This window comes from Strix uralensis, chromosome 3 (assembly GCF_047716275.1).
Source record: "Strix uralensis isolate ZFMK-TIS-50842 chromosome 3, bStrUra1, whole genome shotgun sequence".
In the NCBI taxonomy this organism is placed as follows: domain Eukaryota; kingdom Metazoa; phylum Chordata; class Aves; order Strigiformes; family Strigidae; genus Strix; species Strix uralensis.
The window spans coordinates 68,795,305-68,822,910 of NC_133974.1; positions in this window are offsets into that span (position 1 = coordinate 68,795,305).

Genomic DNA, 27,606 nt, shown 5'->3' on the forward strand with positions numbered 1-27,606 from the left:
ACAGGATCCAACCCACCAAGTGCATAGTTACATATACAGACATCCATTTATGCAGATAGGCAGCATTTGTGTGCCTACACGATTCTGTCATTTTTATTTGGAAAAAAAACCCAAAAACCAGACATCCAGGGCAGATTTGCAGACTGCATTTACAATTCATGTCCATAACAGTTCTGAGCCATATATAGTGCCCATTTAAGGGAACTACCCTGCCCTTTCTCCATACTGATTGTGTTGAGGTGTCTACAGACCAAATCTCCAAGCAACATGTTTGAATAGCCTAAAAGCTTCTGTGGTGTGGGCTGAGGGTTTGTGGTTCTCTGAACAGCCAAGCATTGTGCCCTTACATTATATTTAAAATATACTCAAGGATGGGGAAGCCCAAAAATCTGGGTGGCAGAAGCACTCAACAAGAATGGCATACCTTGTGAATGAGGCTAGCATTTGTATTAGTCTGGAGCTCTTACCAGCTTTCTTCTACTTCCCGATTTTAGAAACAATTTGGGGAACAACCTTTCTTGTGCTATTCTGGAACTTCTGCTTGTAGTTGCAATTGAAACCAAGATCTGTGAAGACATGTGGTGGTGGGAAGCCCCTACAGGTGACCACAGCTAACCTCTGTATCCAAATACTCAGCAGCTCATGGAAGTCTTGAACACAGCTGAATTTTCAGCTTGAACCATCTCATTGGGGAAAATCAGTGTACATAAAACATAGTTATGTAGGTATTAGCAGGTCAGATCAGGCTCATGAGCCACCTAATCCAGGTTTCTATCTCTAATGGCAAATGATGTTACTTGCTTCAGAAATAGTTGCAATTCTCATGCCTTTATAAGACGCTTTTTCTTCCAAGCCCTTAGTTTATTAATCTTATTTATTCTTAAAAAAAGAGTATAGGAGAAGGCTGATTTATGTTCTTATTTCATTAGAAACTGCCTAAAAAAAAGCGGGAATGATAATACACTGGTAACCATTTCAGTTTTACCAGTGCATCAGCTTCTGTCCCCATGGGCAGAAGAGCACAGTGTTCAAAGGAAAGATTGCTGGTAAGGACCTGGAGTGTTCTTCTGGGGCATCTTCTACCCTCCCAAATAGAATCAGTTAACAAATGTTTGTCTAATCCATGCAAGCTGTGACACATATGCTGCCCTTTTGCATTAAGTCTTGCCAGCAGGACTCTGAGCTTGCTGTCCTTAAAGGGAGAAGAGCCTTCCTCTCTGCCAGAGCCTGTGCTTTTCGCATCGTTCAGTTCTCTCGCTCATATCTAGAGAGACCCTTATCTTCATTGTTCTCTGTAAAGCAGCATACAGTCATGTTAAATAATGACTAACAAAGTGAATTAATGCATTGTGCTATTGTTTTAGTCCTTTCATGCAACATAAGCAAGACAAAAAATGCTTGAATGGGCTTATACTCAAAATTCTGGGTTTAATTACTCTTTTTTTTCCTTGAAGGCTCCTTAAAATTATATTTTTTTAATGCTGTCTGCTAAAGAAAGTAGATGAAAACGTTTTCGTTAAAGGTGTAGCCTTTCTTCTCCTTTAAGTGTCAGCTGAGTTCCCATTCACCTCCCTCTGTCACCCAAGAAAAGGCCAAGAAAAACAAAGACAAGATTTACAATTGCCAGTAGCTCTACCAGAAAAAAAAAAAAAAAAAAGAAAACAAACAAACAAACAAACAAAACAACCAAAGCAATAAAACACCCCGAAGAACCAGCAAAGACAGTCGCTTTTCCTTGTGCTTCTCAGCAGAAAAAAAAAAGCAGCCCAAACCCGTATCATAGTATCATAAAAGTGACATTGCAGATTGATTTTAAGAATTCTGCCTATAGGTATCATCTAGGGGAATTTCTGATGGGAAGTGTATGTAATACAACGACTAAAACTTTTTAAATTACCCCAAACAATGGAAATGAAAAACATCTGAACTGACTGTGAGAAGAAATTAGATAGGAATACATTTAGATCTCTCTATTCTTTTTCAGTCAGCTCTCTCTGATAAGTCACTTCTCAGCAGAAATGAATAGCATTGATGGGAAACACAAGATGCACTTTGTCCATTAGCAAGGCAAATATTGCGATTGAGGCTGAATCAGAAGGTGTAGTGTCTGTTATTTCCCAGACCTTCAGACTGATAAATTAAGTTCCCCCCTGAGTGATTTAAGAAGTATGGGCTTTGTGAAGAAGCACCAACTTGTTTGAATGTAGGAGGAAAGTGAAACATCAGCAAAGTGCAGTGGGCTGGATGACCTGTGCACGGGCTGGATGTTTTGCCTGTGTGAACAGAAAGGCTGTCCAGTGATGTTTGTGGTTTAATTCTATGGCAGAGACTCTTTCAGAAAAGCTGGTATTTTTTCTTCCCCCAAGGATTTAGAGCTTAGGCTGATAATTTTACCTGAGGAGAGGGTCTTTCTAAGAACAAAAGCAAATCCTTCGGGCCCTGGAGCACAATCAAGAGTCCCTTCCTTTAGTGCTGCCAGGAAAAGGAAAGTTAGTCTGATCTGTGGTGCATTTCCTAATATGCGGCACAATTATGTGGATGGGATGCAGGAGGAGGATGCGATCCTTTTTACTACATGTATGAGCCATATAAAGTTTAGATGCATGTATGCAGAACAGTTGCAGGAAAAAAACCCCAAACAACCGCAAAACCCAACCAGAAAACAAACACCAGATAGCAGGGAGCATCATACTTCATAATCCATTCTCTGCCTGCTAGGGTTCAGAAAACCTTTCCTTCTATTGCCACAGAAGAGCTGAAGCTGAAAGCTGAAGCTGAAGTGAAAGCCTGTGCCTTTCATAAATAAATCAGGAAACATCAGATAGCTGATTTGAAAACCAGTAATGAATGCTTAAATGCTAGATAAACAGTCAGTCGACTGTTTTGATAAGGAAAGGTTACTGTGTCAGTATGTTATATATAGAGAGGATGGGTTTGGGGTCTGAGGGTGGGCATGCTTGATTGACTCTGATATTGTTGATCTAGCCTTTAGCATGATTATTATTAACCTTGCTTATTATAGCGCAGTGCCTGGGGCACAACCAAATCAGGGCACCACGGGTGAAACAGGGACCAGGTTTCTGCCTAAGCAGGTTATAGCCTGGACAGGTACCTGAGACAGCAGGTACCCGAGGGCCATGCAAGGAGAAGGTTACCAGTTTGAAGGGATCTGGTAATCCTTTTCAAATGAAGAACCTGCTCCTGTTTTCCTGGAATTTTCCTGGCAAATATTTTTATAACCTAAGCATGGAGAAGTCTGCCGTGAGTAGGCTCTCTGAGGTTAGGATGAGGGTGGATTTCCCTGGGCTGAGGATGAGGCCACTGACATGCCTGTTTGCAGGGTCCAGGTTAGCGAGTAGGGTGCTTATAGGGCAGCTGCGACTGCTTGACCATGCTGCTCCCCCCAGCCAGCTCCATGGTGAGACCCCATCAGGGTCAAAGTAGTAAATTGGCTGAGGAAAAATAGGTTAGATTTGTCTCTTTGCAAAAATGAAGGGAAGACTGAAACTGTTTTGGAAATGACTTCTGCATCATGAAAAGTTTAACTGAATATAAAATGCTTTCACTGAAAAAGGTAAGGTTTCCTCAGCTGAAAACCAACTATTTGAAATGTGAGTCAACTTCTTGCATTTCTTCCACTTTCAGCAAGCCTGCCAAAAATAAGATTTTGAGCAGCTGTTCTTAAGAAATTGAGCTCTTTTCAAATTTCTTCTTCAAGCCAGCACCAGAAAGACCTGTTTGTTTTGTTTGGTGTAGATCTGTAAAAGCTGAGTCGCAGATTTACTCGGCTCATCTGTGGTTGGCTCAGCAGGGCTCCAAGCTGAGCCCAATTTTCACTTTCGGTTTGGCTCTTAGCTCACTCATGCAGAAGTTAAACTTTGAGAAATCCCCAGAGATGAAGCCTAGTTGCAGTACTACAATTAGTCAAGTGCAGGATTTTCCCGTCGTCTGTTTATAACTGACTGGAGAGTTTCTTGGGTTTTTTAGTTATTTTTCAAAAAACACTTAAGGTAGGGGGGTTTCAGGGATTATTTTTAGAGCTATTATACAAAAAAAAAGAGAAGTATAAGAAGTAAGAAAATCCACTTGACTTGATATTTGTGAGACATAATCAGTGTACACATTTTCTTGTGTAGAATTAGAGTTACTGCTGTTAACCAAGAGGAGATGGATGCTCATCGCTGGGTTTCTGGGAGGCTGCAATCCAGGGCCTCTGCAGGACCAACCTTACAACTGCAGATAAGAGAAAAGTGTGGCTGGCTGTAGTTAAATATTGCTGCTCTACCAAGAAAGCAAGAACTTGTCTCTTTAGATGCCTCTGGATGTGTTTGTCTGTTTTAGACACTTATTCTTTCCCCATCTTGCAATTGGGCCCTTAGTTTTGCAATGAAGCAGTGGAAGTGGCACATCAGAGTCATGGTCTGAGCCAGGAGAAGGGCCAAGAGTGAGACCTGGCCTTGGCCTTGCAGGAGCATGTGAACAACACTTCGATGAGGCTGATGGAAACTATGCTTAGGTGAGGTGTGCAGGATGAGGGAACATCAAGCAGAAGAGAGGTATTTTTTCCTTAGGAAAACAGGTAATATGGACACAGAGGTACATCCACAAAACCAGGAAAGAGTCCACAAAATCATCTAGTCTGGCTGCATGTCCACATTGGAATTTCAGCTGGTCAGTCTTGGAGCAAGCCCAGTCAGCAATGTGTGTCTGACTAAAATACTTCTCCTTTTAGTTAACACATGTACCCCCACAAAAGGCTCTTCCTTTTGACTTGGAGATCTCAGTAGAGAGACTGCCATTTACCTTGATATTTTTTTCACCATGGTTCAAACTTTCACAGTTTTTATTAACAGTGCTTATTAACAGTGTAGTTTTTCCACATTTTATTTTTCCCAGCTTGTACAGCTACCACTTCTCCTAATGCCTATTTCTTCTTTCAAGAGCCCCTTGTGGCAGCTGTTTCCCCTAAATGAATGAATCCACACACACACCCTGAGTCATCTCCTAATCTTCCTTGTAGTAATCTATCTGGTCTGATATCCTTCAGATTTGCACTGCAGAGCTTTCTCAAAGCCTCCAGCAGTTTTCTGCAGTTTCATCATCTTTCCAAATCTTTTAAAAAATACAGATACCAGCGTGTTGACAGTCCTTCAGTTCCAGTGTTTCAAACACTTTTCTAAGGTAAAATTAATCTCCTTACTTCTTCTAATTGTTTTTAATATACCCAAAGGTCACGTCAAGTTTTAGTATATAAAAGCTTCCTTATAAGTGGTTGTCTTGCTAATAAACAGTTGAAAGAGGCTTGAAAACAAGTTGCCTGTCCCAGCCTCCATCATCTACCTGAATTAAAGCGAGTTATGGACCACTGACACACAGAGGGTTTAAAAGCATTGTGCCATCCCCTAGCAAAGCCGAGGCTGGGTGTCACGGGCCATGCAGACACTGATGGACACGTCTGTCCATAGAAGCTGGGGACCTCTGTGCAGCCAACATCTTTGGCTGCAGGAGAGGTGGGGACAGCTGCCCCTTGGCTCTGGGGATGCCAGGTTTCACAGCTGCTTCACACCTGCAGTCTCAAGGAAACCCAAATTCATACCCAGGAGGAATAACGTTGATAAATCTCCTGTATACAGATACACAGTGTAGAGATCAACTCGCAGAGGAAACCAGTCATTTTGATCGAGAGCATTTCTAAGAAGTAAAAGGCTTGCATACAGTTGATACACAGTAGGGACAGGGATAAGGCATCCTCCTGGATGAGTTTTGTGGGGTCAGGCTGAGCACAAGAGGCTTAGAAAAACAGTAGTTGATAGTATTTATATTATTTTTCTGGATTGTATTGTTCAGTAAGAAATAGATGCAAAGAGTTTGGCTAAAATCCCTCCTCCTGCCCAGAGGTGGGCAACTCCGTGGGACTCCATTTTGACATTAAAGCAAATAGAATTTTGCTTTTATGGCTATAACTGATTTAAAATTAAATATCCCATCCACTGATGGACAGGTGTTGCAGGAGAAGTACCAGGGAGGTACTTTATCCTTCAGTGGGAACTCCTCAAGTCCCTTGCTTTTCACTGAGTACTTGAAATCTCAGCAACTGCCAGTTCTTTCATATGCAAAAACAGCAGCATTGTCTCAGGCTGCAGCTTTATAGGGCTAATTTCCACGCCCAAGTCGTTTCTCATTAATCCACCAATATGTGTGGAGCAGGGGAACCACTGTTACTGCACCCCAGCCCCAGTTCTTTCAATGAGTTTTAAAAGATGTAACCGGAGGCTAGGAGCCTGCCACTTAGCTTCCCGGCAGTGGACAGTGGGATGTGACTGCTGCCTGGGGCAGGAGAGGAGATGAGGTTGATGTTTGAGGATGTAACAGGTCCAGCAGCTGGGTTGTGTTTCCATAAAAACACTGAACACGCAGTCCTATCTGCAGTACACCAGGGTCCTCCATTGGCTGGGATGGCCTATAGACACTTGCACTTGCCCATGAAGGGCAGTAAGGACTTTTGTTTCTGGCAAACCACAGGTCCATCTGTGGCTGCAGATCCTCCAGTGAACTGGGCTGAGGCTGACTCGGGATCCTGCACCTTACACTCTGCCCTCTCTCATGGAGGGCTAAGAAGCGCAGATGGATTTTCTATCTCATTTACACCTGGCTCCCATGACAGGTAACACTCAAATCCTCAGGGACCTCAAAGAGAGCAGAGTCAGAGCAATATGGTGTGAAGCACATCTTAAAGGCATGTGGAGGTTCTCCTACATCAGCCAACTGCAGCTTCATCTGGTTGTTCCCCATCTTGCTTATGACTCTCTGCATGCATTTTCCTCTGCAGAGCAGGTGACATGGTCACGCGTGGAATGAGAAACAAGCGATACTCCAGTAACACACTCCTCTTGTGCAACAAGAGGAGCACACCCACATACACAGTATGAGCTGCTTCCTCCTGAGCCCTCACTTGTTGTGCCGGCTGCGTGGTACCAGGGAGCTCAGGGCTGCTGCAGAATTGCAAAGGTTTTGCTGCTCTGGTTGACATTTAACTATTAACCAGTTTTATGGAGACTGAAGTAAAAGGTGCTGTTTGTGGGAGGTGATGTGTGGAGGGGAGAAAGAGTAGGAGTAGTAGATGTCATCCAGTAAGAACTTTCTGATCATGTTTACCCATTTCAGCCTTGGTTTTCTTAAGAACAGAGCCCTTCTGGGTCACTCACAGCCATGCAAGGCTGCAGGCACCGATGCTTGGCTGAACCTGGGTGTTAAGTACTCCTGCACCTGGCTAACAGGAGATTGCCTGGCAGTGGAGGCACTGGGTAACTGTGTGAAAGGGCTTAAAAGCCTGCCAAATGTGAGAGCACAGGCAGGGAGTGGGTGGAAACACTCTGGCTCCATTCCTGCTGGTGGCTGAAATAGCTCATACAGGCTGACACCATGGCACAGTTTGAAGCTGATCTCCAAAGAAACGTGGAGCCATCTCACCCTGCTGAGACGAGACTTGCCCAGCTCTCACAGCTTCAGTGAGCACCAAAGGCTCTGTCAGGGAATGGGCACTGCTTCAGGCACACCTGAGCAAGAGGAGGATGAGCATTACTTGGCTCAGCTCAGCCCTAGGGCTTATCATAGCATTGGAATGGCCCCGCAGCACATCTTTCCTGCTCCCAAAGGTGCCCGTCTCCACTAGCACAAGTGGGCGGCACAAGTACATGCCAAGTATGCTTGCACTGGGGTGACAACAAGACCTAGCTCTTAGCTGCTTTTCATTCACCCATAAATCTCAGTATTCCTCACTGGGAGGAAGCTGAGGAGAAGGATGAAGTGAGTTTCCTGCAGGCATGCAGGAAATCAGCAGCACAACAAGTGGGACTGAAAATCAGGTGGAAAAGGAAAATGCCAAATTTTCCTAAGCCTGAAACATTTAGTCTGGCTTTGCTCTGGCTTTAGCTTGGAGTCTCACCTAGGTCAGATCTGAGCACTGAAGTGGGCCTGTGCAGATGTCCTCCCACCACTGCAGGTCAGAGGAGCTCACCTTCAAGCCCACTGCCAGCAGGGCATGGATCTGCTTTTCCAGTCGGCCCTGGGGCTCACCCGGGGCTGGGGAGGGCCCTGCAGCCCAGGCACCAGCAGGGTCTGCCCTGGACACAACTGAATGCGAGGGGAGAGTGTGGGAAAAGAGGTTCCCTGGGAGGGTTATGAAGGACTCAGAGATGGGTAGCTAAATCAGGGCTGTGCGAGCTAGTGCTAGATGAACCCAGGGAACAGGAATATGGAGAGAGACAGGCACATCCTCTCCAAAAAGTCTATGGGCTACCACCACAAAGTCCCAAGTACAAAAGTGATTCAGGATCTCAAGATGCTTTAGAAAAAGAGACATTATTTGAACCATCAGCCTTGGAGCTGAGGAGACAGAGAAATGAAGGTGGGCAGCTGGGTGTGGGTCTGATCCTCCGAAGGGGCTGCTGCTCCCCAGGGCATGGGGGCTGGCACATGGCTACCGTCTGCACATGGGTCTGTACAGCCAGGGCTTGGGGTGCAGGCACCCCCCAACTAGTGCACAAGACTGATCAGCCGTCTGATCTTTGCCTCAGATTCCCCCACCTGGAAGTTGCACTTCTCTGCCTGAACTGGGGGGCCTCATAGGAAACTCCTTGGGGAGCACGAGGATGGAGATGATGCTTTTTCTCTGCTTCTTGCTGGTGCTTTTTCCAGGTGAGATTTGTAGTTTTAAAATGCTCCTCCTTAGGCTGGACAGGCAGTTTTTGTGCTAGTGTTAGCAAACCTCGTGCTCTCCCAGTCACGGTAACAACCCATCACAAGGGCAGGGCTGGGGACCTCCTGTCAGGCTGAGGAGGGGAAATGTTTTCTCGCTTGCTCCCACTCCTTCTCCCTGGTTTCTTTCCCACAGGCCATCTTCTGCCCAATGTCCAGTGCTTCCCATGGGCTGGCTGAGGTGATGGGAGCTGCCACTGGGACAGCCGATGTGGCAGGGCAGGGCAGGACAGGGCAGGGCACTTGGCTGCCACGGAAAGCAGCTGCTGCCAGTGCTTTGCACACAGAGGAAACATGCAAAAGTCCTGTGGTGTGTCTTCTGAGAGGAAATGGCTTTACCTTCGTGCTTGGTAAGAAACCTTCCACCCCTACAGGGAGAGCACTGCAGGCGGCCAAGGTGAAAGTCTTCAGCATCCGTGGGGAAGCCGGGGTTGTCCTGTGTGCCCCGAAAGCAGCCGCGTGACAGGGCCGCCCGAGGAGCATCCTGCGAAACCTCTCAAGGGCTGCTGAGGTGCTGCACAGGGCAGCCCCAGTTAGAGGAGGTAGATGGTGCTGCTATTATGGACATAGCCTCTCAAATGCTCTCGTAGCACCAGTGAATCTCACACCCAGATCTGATCTATGAAATGAATGGGAGGAAAGTGGGTTTGCTGGGTGAGAAAGGGAGCTAAAGAGATGGGGGCTGCACCGCTGGTATGGCTGGGTCCTGCCCATGCCCTGGGCTCAGGGCAGAGGATGGTCCTCACACGGTGACAGGGGAGACGTCAAACACAGGCTGTGGCAATGCTGGCACATTGCATGGACCTGGCTCTGTGGCAACCTGTCACAGGGCAGTACACGTCTTTGCTGTTCAAGGCTACCGCCCTGCCAAGCAGGAAGACCTTCTCCAAGCCGCCCACTGGGGATGGCCAGCTCATGCCAGTTTCGGATGGTTCTTGGTATGCTGCTGGCAAAGGCTGGCTGGCCCAGGTAGAGCCGTGCTGGGAACACCTGAACACCTTCCGAGAGGGATGATCCTGTGCCAGTGATGGGGAAAGTCCCTGAAAGTACCCTGTTTGCTAGGAGAGCTGGTGTCCTGGTGAGCCCAGAGCTGATGCTTTGCTGGCAAAAGACCTCCGCAGGCTGCCTCGAGCTGCTGAGCATGGGGAGGTCCTGGCTGGAGGCCCTGGAGGCATAACTAGCAATCGCCAGGGTTGCCAGCGCTCCTGGCAGATTCGGGAACACGGGTCCTTCTGAGTGTTAATCGGCTGTATGTGCCTTTCCAAGATTTCCGAGCACAGCAGCAAACACCGTGCAGAAAACTGCTGAGGCAGGAGGGATGGCGGTTAACTAGGGTGAGGCATCCGTGGGGAGTGCTCCTCCAAGTCAGCCTGCAACCTCCATCAGAGCAATGAGGCTCCCCCTGACCCCCGGTCCCAGTCAGGTGTCTGCCTGCCGGCTCTCCGGGACCAGGGTGCCAGCGTGCTGCCGGCTGTGGTCTGCTGCCCACCCTGTGGCGGCAGCACGGGGAAACGCCAGGCATGAATGTCAGCCGTGGGACGCCTACTGCATGTTTCCTTTCCACCGGCAGACAGGATGTAAGCTGTCACCAGTGTTAATTAGCCTTTGCAGAGACCTGCAATGTGATGTTTCTGATTTTCCTCAGCACCTCTCTCCGTTTGAGGCTATCTCTTTTCAGACAAGTCTTTTGACAGGGCCACAGCACCGAAGCCCCCATCCCTCTAAGGCCTTTTACAAGCTCTCCTTTCTAGGTACAACATTTTTCCAAAAAACCACAGAATCCTATATTCTAAAAGCATCCTGTGAGTGCTGCAGAGTGCTGGCCATCTCTGGATAAGTTTGTCCAGATGTCTGCAGTACTGCTGGACTCAGCTAAGTCCTAGATGTGTCCAGTAGCAACACTGCACTGGCCCCTGCACATTTCTTGTGACACATAGATGGGAATAGCTGTGTGTATGCAGAAAGGTCAGGAAAACCTTTTCTGACTTGTTGAGAGTTTCATTTAGAAATAAAATTAAATTATTAGCTGTTTAGAGATAACCTGGTTACAACTGAGGCTTGTACACATAATAAAAGTTTTACTGCTTTAAACAAGGTGTGTTGGTGGAAGCACAGACTCTACCCCATGTGGAATAACTGTACAGTTCAGCATCTGGGAGGGCAACAGCGGCTGCCCAGCAGCTGTATGCTGCTGGTCACTGGCCACCCAATGAGTGTCCCGCTCCTACTGGTCTGCAGGCAAAACGGAGCAAGTGAGGGCTCCCAGGTTTTCTCCAGTGGGAAATCTCCAGCTTACTTCAAACCCCATCACTCAGCATTGTAATACAGAAGTAGCAGACTTGGTACCAGAGCTGTGAGATCCCACCCACTGGCATTTGCTGCTGGCTATAACTTCCAGATAGGGAATGGTGAAAAGTAGGAACAGGGCAGTAACACCTAAAGTCATAGAATCATAGAAACATAGAATCACAGAATGGTTTAGGTTGGAAGGGACCTTAAAGATCATCTAGTTCCAACCCCCTGCCATGGGCAGAGACACCTTCCACTAGATCAGGTTACTCCAGTCCCTCTAGTCATTTTAAAGCTGCATGTATGCCTTAATGGGCTGGTCCACTGTAAGCTGCACGTCTTCTGTCATGCCAGCAGTGTGGGCTCTGTAGGCCATCCTGCTGCAGGCTGACCCCTGTATGGGAGACACTCAGCTCCTGATTCACCCCATCAAATTCATCTGATCATAGTCCCCAGTGACTGGTCTTGGAGCCACACATATGTGTGTGGTGACATCAATCAGTGGCAGGGCGATATTGTTTCAAAATGTGCTTAGCTTTCCTGGTGCAAAAACCATGGTTTTGGTGTTCATTGAATAAATTTGGATTGCAACTTTCATGAGACTGTAATTTATCAAAAGCACAAAGGGGAGTCATGCAGGCCAAGCTTCTCATGAAAGTTAAAAACAGGTAGAATGAAAGTTTTAAGGTCTCTACCAACAATGATGACATATTTTTCCCATTGAGAAGTTTTTTAGTTTGGGTGATATTTTTAGTGTTGTTTTTTTCAACAAAAACGTAACATTTCCAAAGAAAGCAGACACCTTCTATAATAACGTCAGCCAACCTCTGAGTTTCTCATCAGAACAGTTTCTATGAACTGCTTTGAACCAACCTGCATGAGAAGCTGAATATGTTACTTCTGTGTTTATAAATAGGTCTGTTTTCACAAAAGTCTTTCTCCAGTAAATAGTCTCAATTAACACTTTCACTTATTACTTGTATTATAAAAAAAGAGGGATCCCACATGGATCAGAGTCCTGTTACGCTAACAGTTAATAGAGGGACAAGTCTTACCCCGAAAAACCTCATCTTTTGGGTTTGCTCCAGGTCTCTGCAGTTCCTGATTGTCTTATGCCACCCTCCAAATGAATCAGCCCCATCACTGTGTTGAGTTGTTAACTACTCCTTTCCTCACAGTATCCCTATGAGGAAAGGCAGCACTATTAACCCCATGTTACAGATGGGGACTTGTGGTGCAGAGAGGTGAAATGTCATGCTGAAGATGATACAGGTCGTCTGTACCAGAGCCAGGGGGTGGACACCCACTCTTCTCCTGAAAAGCAGCATCCTACCCACTATGCTTCTGTATGGCTGGTACTATGATAGTATTATTTTTTTACTCATTATTTTCACATCAGTCAGCCTGTGAAAGAAAACTCACAGTACTGTCATCAGCTGGTTAAACAAGGGAGCTAAAGCATTTAGCTGGTATAAGCACACAAATGATGAAAAATGGAAGAAGAAAGAAAAAGTAAATGAAGAGAAAAAGTGAAGGGCAGGAGCAGCATGGCTGTCAAGAAGTAGTAGGAGGGTATAGAAAGGAAATCGCAGCTTCAAGCTGACCCATAAAACTCCACAGTGTTACCAGCAACCCCACTGATTTCACTCTCAGAGATCTTGTTTTGCAACAACCTTCACTTGACTCATCTACACCTGCCCACTTCAGTCCTGTGGCCAGCAAGAAACCCTCCCACCTCCTTTAACCACAGCTTTCCACACAAGGGTCTCTGCCGTCAGCCCCCAGGCTCTGCATGACTCACCCGCTCTGCATCTCTGCAGATATTTCCCTGAGCTTTCTCAGCTTGGCAAGGCAAGTCTGTCACACCATTGAAAAAAAATGAAAATAAAAATGTGACTAAATGTGGTTGCATGATGACAGGAATCAGATCTTCAATGTTGGAATGGGATCCAGCATCTCTGTAGGGGAGTTCAGTACATGATGTGCCTCCCTGCTTGGACCTGACTGCCTGGGCAGGGGAAGGAGCCAGGGCAACATGGAAAAGACCACACAGAGCCCAAGCTCCCTGACTCCTTGTTCTATCATTGTGAAGATCCCCCGAACAGATCTTTCCCTCTGCAAGGAAATGTAGTGTTAGCTTCACTATCAGGCTGGAAATCAAGACATTATTTTCTCAATGTCACACTAAAAGCTGCAGATCAGACTTGCCTCACCCTCCCGAAAGCCCAGTTGAATGTTGTCTTCAGTATGGTGCTCCTCTCATCTTCTGCAATTTCATCTGCAGTCACGGCAAGAGTTGGTCTGGATACACTGGCCTCTCCAACACTACATCAGTGGAAAACCCAGTGGAAAACCTTTGGGGTAGGAATCTTGTCCCCATAAATGTTTGGAGAGGATGCACCTTGTTTAATGTCTTCCCTGTCAGGAGTGGGTAATGAAGTTAGCACCTAATGAACAATACGCAAGCTCAGCCTCAGAGGTACAGAAGACACCTGGTACAAAAATAAACATCAGCTGTCGGGAAGTGTCCTCTAGACAACATCCCAAGGAGTAAGCTCCTTCAGGGTCTCAGTTTGGTATGGAGGATGTATGCTTTAAAACGAAAGGTTTGCCCTACTTACTTCTTGAAGTTTGTCATTAATAGTTTTCCAACATAAATCCAAAGGATTTCTGATTGGCATGTTGGTTAATAACCAGAAAGTAAGCATGGGAGTATGCTTATGTTACCTTTTCCTAATGCTACCGGTAATTGGCCAGCAGGTCCAGAAACCTGTTTATCTCACAAGCTAACTCTTCAGTCAATGTCTGGATCTGCACTAGTTGATCAGAGCATGTCCTGCATGCTGCTGGAACCAGGAATTGGTCTGAGAGCTGGAGGAAGCTAGTTTCTAGGCAGTTGAATCTGCAAGATGAATAAACTCATCAATTTTCTGGAAATGATTTGTGGTTCAGTTACTACAATCACCTGCATTAGCCCAGTCAGGTAGTTTGTGAACCTCTGTAGGGGAAAGGGAAAATCACCATTTAGACTAAGAACAGTCAGGACTGAATGGTTCACGGGTTTGGCAACCAGAGCACAAAGGCTTTTGCCTCCACTTGAAATCCACCCTCTCATTATTAAGGGTAATGCTTCAGTAAGTGCTCCGTGGTATTTGCATAGCTTACTACCTGCACAGAAAAATTCAGGGGATATTCCATCTGTGACTGCTCTGAATCCTGAAAGGCTGAAGATTTATGAAGGTGGGTTCCTTGTGACAATTTCAATTTGTGACAATTTTCCTCCTATTAAGTGTAATAGAGACTTTTCTATTTATGCTTCTGTAGGTTCAGAGGCTTCAGACCATGTCTGCAGACAGCAAGTGTTGCCCAAGACGGCAAGGTTTTTTGGAGTACAAAAGACATTTTTCATTTAAAGGCTGATTAGCTTGTGCTGATAACAGACAAACAAAAAACTCTTTCCATAGGGCTTTGTGGGCCTTTTCTATTGCTTTGTGTCATGGTGAAGCCACCAGTGGCTTGGCCACAGGGCTGGAAGGTCTTGGGGAGAGACTGTGTTTGTGGCACAAAGGAAGCTGGGTTTAATCTGACTTTCACATGAGCCTCTTCTGCACCTCAGAGGTTTTGTGCATTCATCGACTCAAATGTATTCAGTGGAAGTGATACTTCCTTTTGCGAGATGAGCTGATTCAAGGCCTTTGTGGCCATTAGTGCCGTGAGGTAGTGCTGATGAAGCAGCTGGGGCTCTGCCCAGGCTGTTCAGCAGGATTAGCACCAGCTCAAGGGATACACAAAGCAGTCAGTCACCCAGGGGTGCAAGCTGCCAAGAGTGTGAAAACCATCACAACTCTCCTGCCCACACTGCCTGGAGAGCCATGGTCCTCGGCCAGCCAGGCAGGCTGCGGAGGCAAGGCTTGGGGCACAGGGAGGCAGCAGCTACTGCTGAACCGCAGCTTCTGCTCTGCCCTGCCCCAGCTCACTGCCTCAAGCACAGACAAACACGGGTCCCAAGGGCTATTTCTCCCAGTTCTGCTGCTTGCCCTCTTCCTCCCTTTCCCTACTGTGGGGGCAGCCCAGTGCTGGCACTCAACATTGCTTGTCCTGCTGAGATAGTTTAAACTGGCTTTGTCTGGAGGGGTAGTGAAATGGGGGAGACTGCCAGAGCACACCTCCCTCCTCTGTAGACACAGGCCACAGACAAATTAGCTGTTGGCACCAGCTCCAAATTAGCTGATGGCACCAGCAACAACCCAGATTACACCGGGAGTGTACTGTGCTCTTGGTAAATGCTGCCTCCTGCAGAAATGAGGGGGAGGACCCATATTGTGCATGAGGGGAGGATGAGGCACTGGGACCACTTTCCTGCCCAGCCAGGTCTGTTCTCATGGACAGAGGACTGAAAACCAAAGCCAGAGGCTGGAGGAGGCAGGGACTCAGGGCTGGAAGAGAGGAATGACTGCCCCTCCAGCCAGCCATCCATCACCAGTCAACACAGGGAAGCTGCTGTCTCCTTACTATAGAGACATCAACAGCCCCTTTTTCCTGCAAGGTCCTAGAGTTTGTAGGGCTTGGGGTGGTGGCGGTGGTAGTGATAGTATTTTTTGCTTGTAACACCTAGTAAATTATGGCATCAAAGAAAACAGAGCAGCAAGTCCTGGGCACTTGTTCGGTATTTGAGTTCCACCTGTCCCCCTGGGCTGTAGGATGATTCTGGGCTCTGAGTTGGAGCCGTATGGCAAGCCAGGAGGTGTCACACAGAGCCGCTGCGCAGACTTCAATCAGGAATGTTTCCAGTGAAAGGAAAATGTGTTAAACTCAGCCTTTCTCACAGTCTGACAGCTCCTGATGTTCATGTCAAGAAACGAATGTAAAAAATGTGCTCACTCTGAAGAAAGACATAACTGAAGAATAATTAACTGCAAGTGCTCATACAGCACAACTTGCCACATTCCACAAGTAAGGAATGCTCAAGGACTCAGACTTCTGAAGACCCAAAATACTGATGCCCTTCCTCTATATGCTTTTTTTTTTTTTAACACATAATAAGCCTACTTGCAACACCAGCATGCCCAGTTAATAGTGCCCTTTGACTGACTGAACTGGGTTTATTGGAGGATAGAAGGAAAGTCAGGGTGTTGCAGTGAAGTAGCTGCAGTTCAAATGATAGCGTTCCTCTACATATTGGAAATCAGTTTAATGAAGGAAGGAGGCACTGCCACTAACATCAGCAGAAATTTCCCATCTGTTTGGCTAGGCAAGACATGACCTGTAGCAAAATAAGCAAGTAAATACCACCACAGTCAACTCTTCTGCCTGTTTTAAAGGCTTTGCTACCCAAAAGAAAGAAAAACAGTTGGAAAGCAAAGAATCTAAATGCTCTGCAGGGAAAACTTAGTGGAGACTTCTCAACAACATAGGCAGAAACTAATATGAACAAGGAGCCAGCGCTGGCAACCCTTGTCCTGGGGTGGGAAAGATGGGAGGAAGAGGTTGAGCTCCTGCTGGGCTTGCACAGGCCTGGTGGGAAGGTGAGAATAGCAGCTGGGGGCAATGCCAGGATGTGCAGGTCCCACCACCTCTCCCCTCCATCCCCACTACAACAGCAGCCCCCACTCTGCACCCATGACTCCGCCAGCTCAGCTGCCCTGGGCACTGTGTGTGTGCTCCCTTGTCTGCAGCTCGCCTGGGGTCCTCTAGTGCAGGACGCTGAGATATATGCATGGGCAAGCCAAGGTATATCACCTTGCTCCTGGGCATTAAACATCTGTGCAGGCACTGTGTACATGGCACACGATGTACCTACCTGGCTGAAGGCAACCATGGTTTGCTCAAACCTTTGCTGAATAGGAGCGATGGCGCTGAACACCGGCGGGAAGGAGCAGTCTTGAGGGGCTGAAAATGAGAATAAGTTTGTTATCAGTTTCCATCACCCAGCAAAATTCCCACAAAGGTGAAAGTTTTGAGCATTTAGAGGAGTCACTGCTACAAAGTGTGTATGGGAAGAGGATAAAGTCTGTTTGTGCTCCTAACTCCTGGATGCTGCAAATGTCCCCTCGAGTGCCAGGGCTCCAAGCACCACAGTGGTTGGCACAACAGCTGCTGCCCCACAGAGCCAGCTGGGGCCACCAGCTGAGGCATGCCAGTGAGTGTCTGCCCAAATTAGAGCATGCTCAGCACTGGTGCCTGCATGGGTCTCCCCCCAAGATCCTTTTACAGGCAGTGGGGAGACATGGGTGCTTGTAGGGCACCGTTCTTCCTTCCCTGCTTCTGCAGATGGCTTTGGGAGAAGAGGAGCCATGTCCTTTCCCAGAACTGCCCACTTCTCTGCGCTGACTATAAAAGGCCCCTGGAGCAGCTGGGCTGGATACAGACTTTGTAATGTGTGGTGAGAGGAGGCTGCTCTCAGTGAGCCCAGCTGGACTCCCAGAAGCAAGCTGGGTGCCGTGCAGAGGCAACCAAGCTGCCTCCTGCAAATCCACAGCGGAGCTGCCTGCTTCTAAAAGAGCTCAAATCCCTTAAATCTGCACTTCAGGAGAGTGGCCTCTGTGTGGCCACACCATCTGAATGTGAGCATGAGCTCCAGGGAACAAGGCTATTTCAGGAACAAGTGACACAGCAGAGGAGCATCAGAGGCAAGAAATGGCTCCTTGCTGCCAAGCGTTGACATGAGGCTGATAAAGGGCAGGTTACCGCCCTTTGGGGGATGCCTGTCTTATTAAAGTCATATTTGCAGTATTTTTTTTAGATACTTGAAAAGCAGGGTGATATATTTACAGACAACTTTCTGAACATTTGGCCCCATTTACTAAGTGGAAAAAGAATGATTAAAAATGCCATCTGCTTTTTATTGAAACTTTGTCCCAACTTCATCAGAATTTCAGCAGCTTTCACCTCTAACTCTATTTTTACTCCTGAAGGTTGTTAGCAGCATACCACTCCATGCAGTTTACAAATGGCAAACAAGCCCTACTATCTGTGTCTGCAGATCTTCTCTCCTGGGAAAAGTAGAAAGGTGGCCTCAGTCTTTTGCTGGGGAGTCACGGAGGAGCAGGTGAGTGTGTGTGTGTCTGCATGCACGTGTGTGCACCAAGCACTGCTGCCAAAGTTGGAGCTGAGATGAGGAACTGAGTATTTTCCTAGAGGGCAGAACCCAAGATCTCATTGAGTCACTGCAAACCAGCCCAGTGCAAAAGGTGGGCATCTGTGCAACACAGAGCAGAGCTGAGGGCACCATGCACTCCCAGAGGGTGTCGGGGACAAAGCCCTGTGAAGGGTGATGGGGAGTCGAGTCCGCTAAGACTGCCCTCATGGTGCCCTGGCCCATGTAACCCCAAAAAAATGCAGTTTCACAGAGGAGATGAGCAATGCTCCTGGATATCAGCAGAGAAAAGTAAAGCACTAGCAGGAGAAGTCACCTCGCTCTCGTTGCAGGGAAAGGTGCTGGCACACGTGGCCACAAAGCTGCAGCAGCACTGCGGTGAGATTGCTAGAAAACCCCTTTCTGCTAGGAACAGAGAAAGGCAGGAGTGACACTGGTATATTTACTCCTGGTTTATACCTGGTTTATACCAGTCTGACACTGGTATATTTAGTCCTGTGGCCTCTCTGCCTGTGGGAGCTTGTGTGACAGGAGTAGGTGACACTGCTTCATACCTGCAGAGGAGCTGGTTTCTGAACGCAATGATTGTTCTTATGCTTGTACTATCATGGACCTTTTTGGTGCCTACCTTTGACAAAAACCTTAAAATACACAATCGGAAGTCAAAAAAATGAACATTGAAATTGCTTGTTATGTATATGTGTGACAAAGCCCATGTTGCTCTCACTGTGGTCACTGCAGAGCACGCGGAGTTAAATGTGTTTTGGGGAAAGGTTATTCTCCTAAGATGCTGTAGGGTGTTGTCCTTATGCTTGAGCCCACCAGGACTCTAGTTCAGGGAAGTCCTCCAGCTCCAGTTTAAAATATGGTATGTGTGGGGGGCACAGTCTGTCCATTGCTGTTTCCACAGTATCAGGATAAATCTAGTGATACAGCGATAAAAATAGCTGCACACTGCAGGGCAAGTGAGGATGAATCCTGACCCAAGCAGAGGTCTGTTTTCTTCCCAGCTTACTCCCTTGTATCATGAGCTCTGACCATATCAGCTTATAAAACTGTCAGTGTTGTCTGTCATCCCACTTCCGTTTAAACCCGGGAGGACTGTTCAGTGCAGACTCCCAAACAAGCTGCACGTGGGAGAGCAGACACCACTTTCTTAATCTGGTGCAACGTCTGCCAGCAAGCAGCACCGCAAGGTTGGCCAGGAACTATTTCTGAACCCACCTCAGGCCAGCCGGTGGCACAGTCTCTGCAGAACGGACAGGGGATGCTCAGGGAAACACAACTTTCCTGACTGCTGCCTGCGGTGGGGATGGGGGTTACGGCTGGTGGCGGCATGATGCCCGAGGTGCCTGCATCGATGTGACACCAGGAGGGCAAAGACAGAGCGCCGCACTGCAGGGAAGAACAAGTTTGTTCCTTTCCCTGAACCAGTGTAAAGCAAATTATTTCTGTTACTGTTATTCCTGTGATTCTAGAGTTGCCACAATTTCATCTACCAAGTGCATATAGCGAAGACTAAATGAGCAATATGTTTCAAGTTACACATATGTACACACACACACATTTTGGCACCAGTGAAAATATCAGACCTGATGTCCCACCTCTCACTCCAAATACGAGGGAGAGTGAGACCTGGCTCTGGGCTGTGGTGCTGAAGGGTCTCCTGGGAAGCTAAGGCATGAACCCAAGTGTCACTACTGTGGGGTGGGGAGCCACAGACAGTCCTGCAGAAGCCACCGTGCTTTGCAGCAGGGCTATGTGCTTTAGCAGACCCAGCTCTGGGTGAGGGACAGAGTCAGCGGTAGTTTGCTACCTCGTTGCAGAGGTGGGCAGCAGGGCCCCAGGCCCAGCAGCAGGGATGGGGTACAGACGTTCCTTGATTCACCCAGCTCTGGTGCTTGTCACCTGCGAAAGAAGTGCGCTGGCTGCCAGCTGAGACAGTAGGAAGTCCTTCCAAATTGTTCCCTTCCATAGGTCTCTAGGTGATGGTCTCTCCTCTCAGTGGATTGCAAACAAATCCTATCTGGATGAGGTGAGAGGTTTCCTACCGCATTTCAGTAGCAAAGCATAGGAAGTGGGAGGTACCGGGATTGTGGAGAATCAATCCAGCGCATGCAACATGTTTCAGATAAAAGCAATAAATTACTTTATCAGAGTCCAGGGGCTTGGAACTGGCTATTTCCACATGGAAAGCTCGTTCAGTTTTTATGATTTTAAAAAATTAAATCAATGCCTTGTTAGACAAGTTTGCATAGAAGTTCCCACATGTATATTTTTTCCTTCTGGCCTGAATACTTGTCAGTGCAAAAAGAGCTCAATGAGAAGCTCCCACCAGCCCCCAGGACTGCTGAACCGTGTCCCAGCCTTCGTGCTTCTTCATGGCTACTGGGCATCTTTACCAGGGACGCCATCCCCTCCCCAGCCTCCTGTGTGATCCCTGGTAAAACCCCCCTGCCCTCTTTGGAAATCCCTGAGAAAGCCAGAACAGGTGGGCAATGCCAGTGTCAGGTTGGTGGTGCAAAACCTGGACCTGGACAGACATGCCTGTCAGATTTTGTGTTTGGTCTTAAATTCACATGGAGAGGATGGTCATTTTAATTTGATTTATTGAACTGAATGATGTTATGTCATAAGGAAAAACTGTATTCCCAAGTGTTGCTGCTACTTTGGTGGAGAAAAACTACACGTGGTTTTTACTGAAAGACTGCTGCAGGTGCAGAGAAGCCAAATTAACTTTGCCCTGTGCTCCAAGAGCAGGGAGAATTTGAACCCATTTATGCCAGTATTGACTATCAATTACATCATACTTTCTCTCTTCAGGGGTTTTCCTCCACTTCACAGAAATCTTTTCTTGCTTCATGGAGGATATCGCAGTATCTACCACAAGTTAAACTACAGCCCTTCTTACTCTAGCCTGTAACTAGCTCTCATTCCAAGACACACCGCAGATAATGCAAGGATGGCATCTGCAGATTGCAGAATTTCAGGTGCACTCACTGGAAGCTGTTTGCTTAATGAAATCACCTGCATGTGCACCACGCAAGGTCTTCATCCCAGGCATCCACAAGGAGAAGTGCCTGAAGATTCGACCATAACCAGGAAAACAGGAGGGAAAGCCTAAAAAGTATCCCAGTGCTCTGCACATTATGGTAAGATATAGTGTACTGAGAGTGCTGAACAACCTGGGAACCAATTAATTTGGTTTTTGAAACTAGCAGAGAAGTCAAAAGTCCTTTATTAGCTCAAAGCACTCCACCAAAAAAAATGAAAATCTGGAGTTTAGTCATTCTTCCTCGGGTGGGCTAACCACGTGCTGTTGGTTTATAGGCACAAATGCATTGCTTGTTTTTACTCATTTGGAAAGCCTTTGAAAGCGTTACTTCCTTCAGAGATATACAGGGACATGATTTTGCCATCTGGAGAGACTTTTAGGCGGCCAGATTCTTCAGCAGGCAAGGGCCAGCACTAGCTGAAAACTAAACCTGTTTCCAAAACCTTGGACTTCTGTTTCTTCAGGACTTTCAGAAATGTCCCCACATCTGCAAACCTACTTCTACAATCCTTAAAGATGAACTAAAAGCCACTTTGCCCCTCACCACCACGCTAGGCAAGAGTCCTTGTGAAAATGGTAAACCCACATCCTTCCTCCTCCTCCTGAAAGAATCCATCACTGGTAGGAACAGAGAAATTTGACACGGTTCACATTAAGCAATTGCTTAACAAACCCCAGGAGGCACCAGAAGCAGAAGCAGAGGGGAGCCCGGGGGTTTTCCAGGGGGTGTGCTGGCAGGTAAAGCTGCCTTTCCTCAACCAGGGGATACAGTGAAACTCCTGGGGACTTTCCTTTCCTTGGCCATGTCATGCATATGCACAGGCTGGGGAAGGGGCAGCTGTGACTACCCCAGCACACTGGACCACTAAAAAGAGGAGGAAAAGGGGCTCCTGGGGGGGATGAGTCCTTTAAATGAGCTTTTGCCTGGACCTCTTCCCCAGTTTGTCTCTCACCTGAGGCCAGCAGCAAGGAGGGGACAAGAGCCAAGGGGGTAGCCCTGCTCCATCTTGGAAGCAGGACCACCTTTCCCCCCAGCATGGCCAGGCCCCAACCCCCCAGTGGTCACCACAGTCAGGGCATCATCACCCATGTCCCCATGTCCCCCTGACCATCTGCTAAGGGGAAGGGTCTGGTTCCCTCCCACAGGGAGGTGAGCAGGTGCAGCCAGCACTGTACAAGCGCCGTGATGCAGGAGGCCTTGCCCAGGCTGGCACGACCGGAACAGGTGAGATGGGGATGTAATGGGGGTGACCGAGGCGATGGGAGGAAGGGACCAAATCTTGTCACTAACTGGTGTCATTCAGGAAGGGTAAGGGAAATGAAAGAAGAGGAGGAAAGGGTATAAGCCAGGCGGGAAAGGGATGAGCTCCTACAGCTGCGAGGAAGTGGGAAGGGCTCGGAGCAGGAGGCGCAGCGCAGGAGCATCGGACACTCGCCGAGGCAGTGCTGCGCTGCCAAACTAAACCACCTGCAGATGCGGCTGGTGCCACGGCCTCAGACTGTGCTTGCGGTAGTCAGCACTGCCCACCCCGAGGCAGAGCTCTGCTCCCCACCAGGAACAGCCCAGGATGCTGCTGCCTCAAGGAGAGCAAGGGCTGAGAGGGTCACTGCTACCTGGCGTGGACCAAACAGGTGCCAGGGCTGGCTCTAAGAGTTTATGCATGATATTATAATTTATACTGATTATGGATAATTATGCTTCAGTGTCACGAAGGACTCTCAAGTGCTCCTTAATCCTGGACATTTCTGCAGCCAGTCCCACTAGCTGACATTTTGGATGGACAACCCTCGGCCAGTATCTCCCAGTGGCACATAGACGGGTGGCATCAGCTGGCTCTTTTGTTCCCCATGGACCAGGGCACCCCTGGGACCTGTCCCGTGCTCTGCTTCCCCACCATCCCCAGCAGTACCTGCAAGAGCGGCCCTGCAGGTGCTCCCTTAGGGTGAGGGGTTGTTTTAGCTCAGTCAGGAAGTCTGGGAAGGAACTTACAAATATATGCAAGAGGAGGATTTCTGGTCTTGGTTGTATCAGTAATGGCAGAGTGGCTCCTCTGAAATAAGCTGCAGCACTCTTGATTTAAGATAGCCGTCCCAAGGAGTGGCTCCGGGCTTATATGGAATAAACCAGACTGGAATTTGCCTTGAGCTGGTCTATATTAAAACTCTTTTCCAAAGCTACTTTGCACTGTTAACATTGCTGGAGTTAGCGCAGTTAGTCTGAATTTCTGAACTTCTAACAACACATCAATAAACAGATTTTTATCTAAAGAGGTTTAAAACTGAACAGCCTGATTATGGGGACTGGTGGGATTTTCTTTACTGACTGTGCAGTCAGTATGATTTAGAGCCCCTGCGGGGGCCCTGCTGCAGGCTCTCTAAGAGCCAGCTGTGACAAATCTCCCCACAAGTTCCACTGGGATCTGCTGCTGTTCCCAGTACTGGTGGCACTGGGAGGTTTTTCCTCCTCATCATCTTCCCACATTTCTGGTCCTGCCTTCCCAATGTCCTGCCCTCCTGCGGGGCCAGTTACTTGTCTGGCATCACATCCCTGTTTTCCAAGGTAATAAATTACTGTGGGATGCAGCTTTGCACTGGACTTCATTAACCCCAAATTCTGTCATCCCTTTTCCTGCCACACCACGCAAGCCAGGCATCCATGACTATCTGCAGTAGATACGCATTTCTCAAGCTCCCAGGAGGACCCACTGGTCTGCGGCAGATGGTGCACCAGCCCGATGGATGCACGGGGCTGGGGAGGCAATTCACCCTCCCTCCTTGTCCCTTGGGATCACATCCCAGTACAGCCTGGCAGCCCTGTGATGCTCCATTCCTGTGCCATTACAAGGGGTTTACCTACATTGCTAATATCAGAAAAAGCAGGATGTAAGTTGAGGAGTCTTATTCAGTAATGTCTTGTTCCATTTTCAGAGACCATTGGTATTCTGAAAAAGTACCAGGCTTAGGTTAATTAGTGGGGAGCCAGATCCATAGAACTAGAAGTGAAGACTAGACTGAACATCAAAGTGCAGCAAGACAGATCCAGCCCCATGCTATGGGTGCAAGTGCAGGGGCTGTGTTATGTCTAAAGAAAACAGCATTTTTTCAATGTCTGTTGAAGGATAATTTTTGAAAAAAGTTAAGTAAAAATTGATCTCAGGGCAGTCAGCATCCCAACTTTCTCTGCTAAACTATTACCTACTTCTTTCTTCTTGTTTCTTTCCTTCTTTCTCACCAGAAATAGAAAAATAGAGAGGTTAAAAAGAAAGAAATAGCAAGAGAGAGAAAAATAAGCTTATCCGAAACTTTGATTTTTTAACATGGTTTCTACAGGCAGCTTTGAACAAAACACAACTATTATTTGTTTCTTTTTTTTTCCTCTTAACTCCTTTTTTCAGTAAGGTTTTTCTTACTGGAAAACTGTCCATTTCTGCTAGCAGCTCTAGTTTTGGAGAGCAGGAGGAACAATGGAAAACCAGATCAGTTGACCTGTAAAATACACTTCCAGGCTTTATATTTGGAAGCTCTGAAGCTCCCACTTATGATCCATGCATCTCCGTGTAAGCGATTCAGGAAGAGAGCCCCTGCCACTAATCTCATTTCTTGTGGAAAAGCCTATTTGTCAAAGCTGACAATATCATGAAGAAATGCTGTGGTTCGGTGCAGAGATTCAGTCCCTGGCAATTTTCTTTTTGTTTACCAGCCAGCACCTTGCTCCTGTCTGAGGTCAGACTAAATGATGTAACGGTCCCTTCTGGCCTCGCAATCGATGGGCTGGCAGCCGGGGCTCCTCTCCCTGCTGACAGGACCGATCGCTGCAGCTGAGACCCCCCTGGGGACTGAGCTTTGGTCCTGGGCTCTCACCAGACGACCAGGTGCTGTGGAACAGAGTTCACAGCGTGCACTAATGTGAAACACCTCTCTTGCAATGATGTTAAACCACTCCGTAACAAACAACGACAAGGAAAAAACCTTTTTTCACTCTTTCCCTCACACAGATATTGCCAAGAACAACAACAACGACAAGGAAAAAACCCTCTTTAACTCTTTCCCTCACACAGATAGAGCCAAGAAACCCGCCAGTTTTATTTTAACCAATATCCATTTACTCGTGGCTGAGGGTTTTGGTTTGTTCGTTCTGTTTTCCAGGACTCTGCTGCCCTAAAGCGGTGTCTGAGCAGTTTGACCGTGCAGTGATTTCATCAAGCAGTCAGAGTCTTCAGATTCTGTCTCTGGCAAGAGGTGGGGGACTGCTCGTTTGCCTGACCTCTGATAACCTGTCCCTGGTACCACCCGGTCCCCGTAGCCCTCTTTCTTAGGGTAACGAGCACTCTGCTGTCCGGGGCTGGGGCATCAACCCGCTGAGCCCAACCGTGCCCTCAGAAGCGCATTTCTAGACTTAGGCAAGAGGAGTCTCGGGTTTTGCTTTTTACCAAATTCAAGACCAAGTTCAAAGTCGCAGGCAGCTCCTCAGCAGCCTCTATCCTCAAACAACCCGCAGCACCAGCAGCATCACCTCTGACACCCGGGAAGGCGGGGTGCTGCCCCGCGTCCCCACCCCGGCCCGCCCCGGCCCCGGCCCCGGCCCCGGTCCCGGCGCTCCGCACTCACCGCCCCGGGCGCGGGGACCCCAGCGCCGCCGCCGCCGCCGCCGCCGCCGCTGCCCCTCCGGGCCGCCCCGCCTGCCCGCGGCCCCGGCATCGCGCCGGGAGCGCCCGGAGGAGCCGCCGGGGAGCGGGAGGGGGGCGGGACGGGCGCAGCGCTGCGCGGCCGGTCCGCCTCGGGCGCGGAGCCGGAGCGAGTGAGCGGAGCCCCCGCTGCCGGCGCCCCCCCTCCCGCCCCGCTCCCTGCCGAGGGAGGAGTCGCTCCCTCCCCTGGCAGCATAACCCGGGGGGGCCGCTGGCAGAGCCGGGCTTGCCGGGAAAGGGGAGACAAAAATCAATAAGCACAGGGAGAAATGAAATGAAAAGTGACTCGCAAAAACAACAACAAAAATAATAAAAAACCCAAACCAAACCTTCACGGCTGCTTATTTATTGGTGGGGCAGTCAAGGCCCGCCCGCCAGAATTTCTAGAGGCAGCGTGGCAGGTATGAACGCCACAAGGTGTCAGAAAGAGCGAGCACTGGTGCTCGGGAACTTGCAGCCCAAATGTGAGTCCATCAGGCGCGCAGGAATGAGGGATGGGGCCAAGGGACATTAAGGATAGGGGTCTGTGTCACCACTGGCCTGGAGGTAAAGGCTCTATAATGCTCTCATCATCCCTACAAGTGTCCAGTTTGGTCTGGAAAACACATCCCTGGTGTCCTCCCGGGCACAGGTTTGGGGAATCACCCTGGTAAGAATTGCACAGGCCTCTCAAACAATTGGGACTGACTTTCTACTATCCAACACGCTCCTTCTTCTTATCGAAATCTGAGTGACCCAAATGCAAGGGAGCTTTACCGGTTCAAAGTGGGTTATTTCTTCTACAGTCTTGCCTGCACTTAACCATTGTATTTTACAAGTCACCCGCTCTCACTGAGCTGTGCTGCTCGGCAGCTAGAGATGAAGTTGTAGGGTTTGTTTCAAGTAATGATGAATTGCCTCCAGATGGGTCACTACCTCTTGCAATCCAGATTGTGGTATTTTCACTAGGAAAAAGCATAGGAACTGCTCTTTCCCATGAGAAGGACAAGTGTCCTGTCCAATGTGGGCTGGTTAATAAGAGCTCCAGTTTGTCCTCGAGGAGGAAGAGGGATGAATTATAATGTCGCTGACTGTCCAACAATGCACGCTCTAGGAAAAAAACCCATCAAAATATAGCACCTTTCAAAACCACTCAGACCCCCAGAAAGGACAGGTAGATAGAGACTCCCACAAAAGTTGCATCTAATCAGAGAGGCTCTGCCTGTATTACCCACCCTTTCCTGGCTCTGTGTGATCCAGGGAGTTCTGGGGGCTTTTTGGTTTGTTTGGGTTTTTTTCCTCTTGTAATTTTTCAGCTTTATTGCTGAGCACATCTCTTGTATAAAATATTAATAGAACTTCTTTCCAAGGTGTTGGGTTCCCTCCGTGACACCCTCTGGCAGCCTGCAAAAATCAACAGGGAACTTACATGAGGTTTGGCATCATCAGTGCAACTATTGTGAAGGCTCAGTTAAGCCCTCCAGGACATGAACGCAGGCCAGCTTTTCTGGAAGTTGCAATATGTTCCCAGACAGCATGATCAGGAGTGATTGATTTCTACATTTACGAATGTGTTTATTATGTGATATTAGCTCAAGTTGGACAGATAAAATTATGGCTTGAGACATTTAGAGAAGCAAGACAGACCATTGCTTTCTGCCTATTGTTGTTTAGATCAGAAATGTTTTCCATATCACTGCAAAGGGAAGAAATTTTTTCTAAGGTCACACAATGTCTTGACCAGG